A 7,233-nucleotide genomic window follows, 5' to 3' on the forward strand; every position below is an offset into this window, starting at 1 on the left:
CAGATTGAAGTATACTTCCTTGTCTTTATTTAGGATTTTTTTTGGGGGGGGTGTTATGTTTTCTTTCACAACATGAGTAATATGAAAATGTCTTACATGACTACACATGTATAATCTATATTGAAATCCTTGCTTTCGCAATGGGGGTAGGGAGAGGGAGGAAGGAGAGAATTTGAAATTCAAAGTTTTAAAAATGAATGTTAACATGTAAATGGGGAAATAAAATACTAAATGAATTTTTAAAATATATTAAAAGCAGGTAATTAATGGCTGAAAGAAAGAAAAACTTATGGTATGGATGGAGCATTTTGAAAATGAATATTTAAAGATATTTCTATTCTGTGATTTTATGGATTATTGTGAGATTTATGAGAACTCATATCTAAACATTTTAAAAACTTGGAAGTATTATTTTTAACCCATTTAAATAGCTCCAAAATGAAGAATTTCAATAGATTTTGAACCTGTTTGTTAAAAAAAATTATTTAAAAGCAATGCCTTAATTTAAGTATGTGATAATACCTAATTTGCATCAGTGAAGATAGAAATTTATAAAATCTTTGTATAATTAGTGAATGGGATTGAAAAATGATTTAATCATGATTTAGTAAATGAAAAGATAAACTTCTTTTTGTCTATACAAATGATTTCAAGTTACCCTTTTATAGCCATGACAAATAAAAACAAGTTGTGAAATAAATTGAACTTATTAAGCATATTTAACCACATAGCTCTCATTAAAAAATATGTTATTACTGGTGACAGAAAAATATTGTTTGTATTATTAATAAATAAATCAAATTTTACAGTTAATAAAAAGAGAAAATGTGGAATAGTTGATAGTGAATTGGACTAGGCAAAATGAGTTGGCTTCTGACATGCTTTTTGACATGACCTTGGAGAAATTACTTAAACCCTAGGTGCTTTAGGTATATATCTAAGGCTATAAGTAGTAGAGCAAACTGATCTACATTGGTAAAAGGAGTTTTTCACCAAGAGTTTCCGAAACCAAGGAAATTACAAGTCTGGTCTATGTGGTTGAATCATCAAAAAAAAAAACAAAACCTTGTATCATTTTAACATGTGTATTCATGACACCTTATAAAGGAGAGTTTTGAAGGTGACATTTTGATTTAGCATATCAATGTATTTTATGGTCTAAAAAGTCAATTCTGGGCCTTGTTTGTTATTCATTTAGGTTATTTATAGCAGTTCTAAGAACTGATAGAATATTTCTATGCATTTTCCATCCAATTGCATACCATCTCAGGACTATAAACATTCTTCATCTACTTGGTTTTTCCATATGGATAGTTAGGACAAATTTTTCAGTTGTTATGGATTTAATTTGGTATATTTTTCATTTTTTCAGTGCTTCATGAAAACAACATAATGTTACCTGCAAACAGGAGCATATGGAGAACTTCACCATTTAAATGAATTCCTTTTCCATTTGGACTTTGTTTTGGACAACCTCCATGATTGTTACAAAAACCTTTGGTGAGCATACTTCTCTCCTTGTTTAATGCCTCATTTGATATTAAAAATCTTAATCATCACAAGACCTAGCAGCAGATACATTAAAGGACTGTAGGTCTTGGAACATAACATATCGAAGAGCAAAAGAACTGGGTCTCCAGCCAAAAATATCATACCTTGCAAAGTTATGTATTATCCTGAATGAAAAAAATGGACATTTGATAAACTCTCAGACTTTCAAGACTTTGTTTAAAAATAATAAGAGTAGTCATCAAAAGAAATGTCATCTCTTTCCTTAAAGGGATAAAGAGGGAAGTAAACAGTATGCAAAAGGTCAAAAATAGAAACACATTTTGATAATCCAAGAAACCTATGATCTTATTGAAGTTGCTACCCATGTGGCACCAATCACCCCTTTTCATACTATACAATTAGTCAGTGTCCTCCATTAAAATTTTTACAGGGTTTCAAAACTCCCAACATACTAGGCACCTTCCTGTAAAAATTTTGACCAATGAAGCAGATAGATTGTCCACTGATTGTCCCTTATACATGCTACAAAATGATCAATTACCTTTTCTGATTACTCATTTCTTAGGTAAAATATTTTATACTGCTTCTCCTGTGCATTTTTCATTGATAATAGATGAGCCCATTTATTATATCCCCCCCCACATCCAATGTGTTTCTCCATTGCCCTTTGTGTGACCATTTTTAATTCTTTGGAAATCATGATAATCTGTGTTTTATAGGTAAGCATCACTGGAAAGATATTGAGACCAAAAAAAAAAAAAAGATTAGTTTCAAGTAGCAGTTTAGAATTATCAAAGGATATGCATAATTTTCTAAACACAGTGCAGAGTACCCTCCTCCTCCAGGTAATTCAGAATACATTTAATTGTCCAGTTACAATTTCTGTACAAGATACATGTACTGATAGCCTAGCTTTGTGGGCTTCCATCCAATTGTCTATTATAGTCCAAGTAATACATAGATCTTTTTCATCTTCTTCTTTTTATCCTTAATGAATGACTAGATTAAAGTCTTTTGAGTGATGATGGATCTTGGTGTCTTGAGGCTCAAAGTACAATGTCAACTGAATTCAGAAGCATTTGGATTATCTTATTATCCATAGTGAATCTCTCTTTCCTTTAGACTCTGTGTGAGATATCCTTAATTATGGTGTCAAGCACCTCTGATAAGTATACATTTTCCTTTCTTCTAGCCTTTCATAATGAAAGGGCTATTAAACAAAGTTATCTTTAAGGTTGAATTTATCCAAGAATCCTGCACTATTTTCATACACACACACACACACACATATGGTTAACGTCTTTTGATAAACACTTTCAATGGGACTATTTGTCATGCCTTTTTATGTTAATAAATGACAAGAACTTGTAAGATCTCCTTTGTACCTTACATTTGAGTGTATGTTTGCCAAAACATAGTCTGTTGTAGAATATAAACTGCAAAAATCTGACTACTCCCTTCTTGTACCTTCATCAAGGATGCCATCAATATGTGTGTGGATCATTTTAATGAAGATTTTTAGAGGTAGTGATGTAAGTATATTAGTCTATAATTATTGCTATTTATTTGGCAGTAAGAATATTCACAATATTTTATTTAACATCTTATTGATTTGTTTTTACACCACAATAATTTTCTGACATATCTGCAATACAACCTTCTCTTTTTACAGGAAAAACAGTCAAGCAAAACCATGTTAATCAGAAACTGTTTCTGTGTATTTCTGCAAAATCTTGAATCTGCAATCACCTCTCTTATTTCCTCCCACCATACTCCAAATAGACTACTATTTATAAGATCATAGATCTTATAATAAAAGAAAAGTATCCTTCATCATTTTGCTATGGAACCAATATTAGCCATTGTATTTAATGAGATATGTTGCCTTATAGTGTTATTTTTATTGCTGGGTTCTTAACACATGTTGTTTCCCTGCTTCTGATTTCTTTAAACTGTAGAAATTCATACAAAAGTTCTGATATTCCACCAAACTCATCATTTGGAACAATGAGTATTTCATTTCTTTCATGTGACATTTTGTTTAGTAATTCTCCGTTTCTGGTCACTCACTTTGTTTCCAGCTTGTACCATCACAAAAGTGCTGTTATGAATATTTTCTATGTAAGGGTCTTCTATGCTCCACCATGAAGTATCAGAATCACAGTATCATAGTCTTAGTACTAGTAGGTATCTTAAAAATCAAGTCCAGCTCTTTTACTTTGCAGATGAGTAAACTGAGGCTAAGATGTCAAGTAACTTGCCCATAGTTTAGTCTGAGGTAAGATTAGAATGCAAGTTTTCTTGACTCCAAATCCAGTGCCCTATCCACTAGTTCTATGCTACTTTGAAAATATAATAACAAAACACTCTTTACAGGACAAAGGAATACAAATAAATGAAGGGGTATTTATTATCCATGCTTGGGTCATAAAAATATAGCAAAGCTGACAGTAGTAAAACACAATTCTAATATTGGAATGATTGGGTCAAAGAATACAAATGGTTCAATAAACTCAGATGATTCCATATAATTTTCCACTAGGGTTGGAACAATGCACAGAACTAACAGAGTATTAGGGTGCCTGACATTCCATAGCTCCTCCAACATTAATTATTTCCTATTTCCACCTTTTATTCACTTTTTTTTCATGTGAATTTTTTGGCTGTTAAATAGAACAAGTGTTTGGATTTGCAGTTCTCTGAGAAGTATTTGAATTTTTTTTTAATTTTTTTTAAGCAATTGGGGTTAAGTAACTTGCTCAAGGTTACACAGCCAGTTATTATTTCTGGGTGTGGTGCTGATGACCGGATTTGATCCAGGTCATCCTGACACTGGAGCCGGTGCTCTTACTCGCTGAGCCACCTGGCTGCCCCTAAGCAATTGGGGTTAAGTAACTTGCTCAAGGTTACACGGCCAGGTGTTTCTGGGTGGGTGCTAAGTGTCTGAGCCGGGGATTCGATCTCCAGGTTTTTTCAACACTGGAGCCGGTGCTCTTGCTCGCTGTGCTACCTGGCCGCCCCTGAACTTTTTTTAAAATATAGGTGGATTTCCTTTTTTGAAAACTGTTTTTATTCTTTACTTCATTTTGGGGCAATTTGGGTCTTGGGCACACAAAGAGGCATGGGGAGGGAACCTATGATTCCATTGGTATAGGGAACTCTTATTTCAGGAAAATTTTTTACCAACGCAAGTCAGCAACTTCTCTTGTCCTTATGGTCTTAGAGAATTATATAGAGCATTAAAGAGATTAAGTGATTTGCCCAGGTTGGAGAACCAATATGTTTCAGAAACAGGAATTGGTTCCAAGTTTTATTGGTTTTGATGACAGCTCTCTATCCATTATGTCATGCTGCCTCTTTGAGTTTATTTATTTATGTCCATTTCAAATGTGTTAGATATCAGGAATTCATCAAATATATTTGTTGCAAAGATGTTCTCCTTATTCGATATTTTTCTTTACAATCTCTTTAAATTGACTCTGATCATGCAAAATTATTCATTTTGTTTATAGAAAAATTATTTTTCCTTTTGTGATTCTAACCCTTATGATGTTTCTAAATTGTTCTCCAACTATAGATCTGATAGTTATTTTCCATAATCTTCCATTTTAAAAATTATGCCCCCTTTTATATTTATATCAAATATACATTTTAAGTTTATCACTGTATCAGGTCTTAGATATGTATCTAAACCTACTGTATATTCTACTGAACTTCAACTTTCCCAGAAGTTCTTATCAAATAGGAAATTCTTCCCCCAGTAGTTAATGATCTCGGATTTATTGAATACTGAACTACAATATTCATTTGGAGTTAAGTTTTGTCTACTCTTTTATACTGATTTATTTTCCATTTTAAACTAGTACTCAACATTTTAATGACTTTGTAATGTAGTTTGAGATATTGTGATGCCAGACCACTTCACGTATAAATTTTCAAAATTAGTTCTTTTGAAATTTTTTATCTTGCATTCTTCCAAATTATGTTTTCATTTTATCAAGTTCCATAAAATTTTCTCTTGGTAGCTTGGTTGGAATAGTGCTAAACTGGCAAACATTTATTTAGGCATTATTGTCATTTTATTACACTGATATGCTTCAGGCTCAAACAACTATATCTCTTCAATTGTCCTTCATTTTTTTAAAGTGCGTTTTGTGGTCATCACAAGGAATTAAGAATATTCAAAATGCCTTCTACATACTGGGCACTATACTAGGTACTAGAGGCATAAGAGATGCAAAGAAATTAAAATAGTACTACTTGTCCTCAAGAAGCTTATATTTTCTTGGGGGAAAGCAACATGTACAGATATAAGAACATAGGAAATAAATAAAAGAAACTATCAGATCACATTTATGCAGTAGTTGCTTCTCCCAGTGGCAGTTAGACTGAAAGCAGTGCCAGTATTCATGGACTTACTTGCCACAGTGACAATTGTTCCACAGTTGTAATTGATGGTGAAGATGGGCCTCTTTTCTATAGAAGTTACATGACAATAGCTTTAGGGGGCTTCATACAAGTCTGGTGATCTGAGTATAGGCAAGAGTGGGAAATGGGGGTGGGAAGGGCACTGGTATTCCTTGCCTCAATATCTTGGAATGTTCCCATTAGGAATTGAGGGGATGCTAAATTTGAAGAGGTGGTAGTATCTTTGACGCCTGGCACAGAAAACCAACAATACTTGGCAGCTGATTTGATAGACTCAGTGACAAGTGAGAAGTTCAAGATGACCCCAAAGTTGTGATTCTGGTTGACTAGAAAGATGGTGGTACCCTTACTGAAGTAGGGAAATTCAGAAATGGGTAAGGTTTGGGGACAAAGTTCTATTTTGGACATGATACATTTAAGATGCCTGTAAGATGTCTAGTTTGAAATGCCCAGCAAGTAGGTGATAATAGAAGACTAGAAGTCATAAGTATCCAGTATAGATCTTTAAGTATAGATTTGAGCATTGTCCTCATAGAGATGATAATTGTATTCATGAGAACTGATGAGATAACCAAAAGAAAGAGTGGAGAAAGAGAAGAAAGGGCATGGGACAGAGCTTTAAGGATATATGCAAACTTAGGGGGTAGTACGTGGATAGAGATAAATTAAGAAGAATGACCAAATAGGCAGGAAGACCAGGTATCAGACAAAGAGAAAAAAAACAGGATAGAATTTCCAGGAAGAAAAAGCGGTCAATAGTGTCAGATTCTTCAGAGAAGACAAAAAGGACAAAAATTAAGAAAACAACATTGGTTTTGACAGCTAAGAGATCAAAAGTAATTTTGGAGAAAACAGTTTCAGTTAGATGTGAAAGTCTAAAACAAGATTAAAAGGGAGGCATGAAAGAAAGGTAGGCAACAATTGTAGATAACCTTTTCTAGGAGTTTGGCTCTGAAATGGAAGAGAAATGTATGGCAGCTTGTATAATTGATAGGATAAAGCAAAGGTATTTTAAAGATGAGAGATAATGGGTTGTGTTTGTACGCAATAGGGAAAAAGTCAGCAGAGAGGAATAATAGAGAGGGAGAGGGAGAGAAGGAGGGGAGAAAGGGAGAGGTAGAGAAGGAGGAGGAGAGGGGGAGACAGGGATAGACAGAGAGAAAGAAAGAGGGGGGAGAGAGAGAGAAAGAGAGAGAGAGAAAGAGAGAGAGAGAGAGAAAGAGAGACAGAGAGAAAGAGAGACAGAGAGAGAGACAGAGAGAGAGACAGAGAGAGGAGAGAGAGAGAGAGAGA

The sequence above is a fragment of the Petaurus breviceps genome, unplaced genomic scaffold (assembly GCF_028583685.1).
Source record: "Petaurus breviceps papuanus isolate PSGF00001 unplaced genomic scaffold, PetGlider_PUasm1.0 78, whole genome shotgun sequence".
Classification (NCBI taxonomy): Eukaryota; Metazoa; Chordata; class Mammalia; order Diprotodontia; family Petauridae; genus Petaurus; species Petaurus breviceps.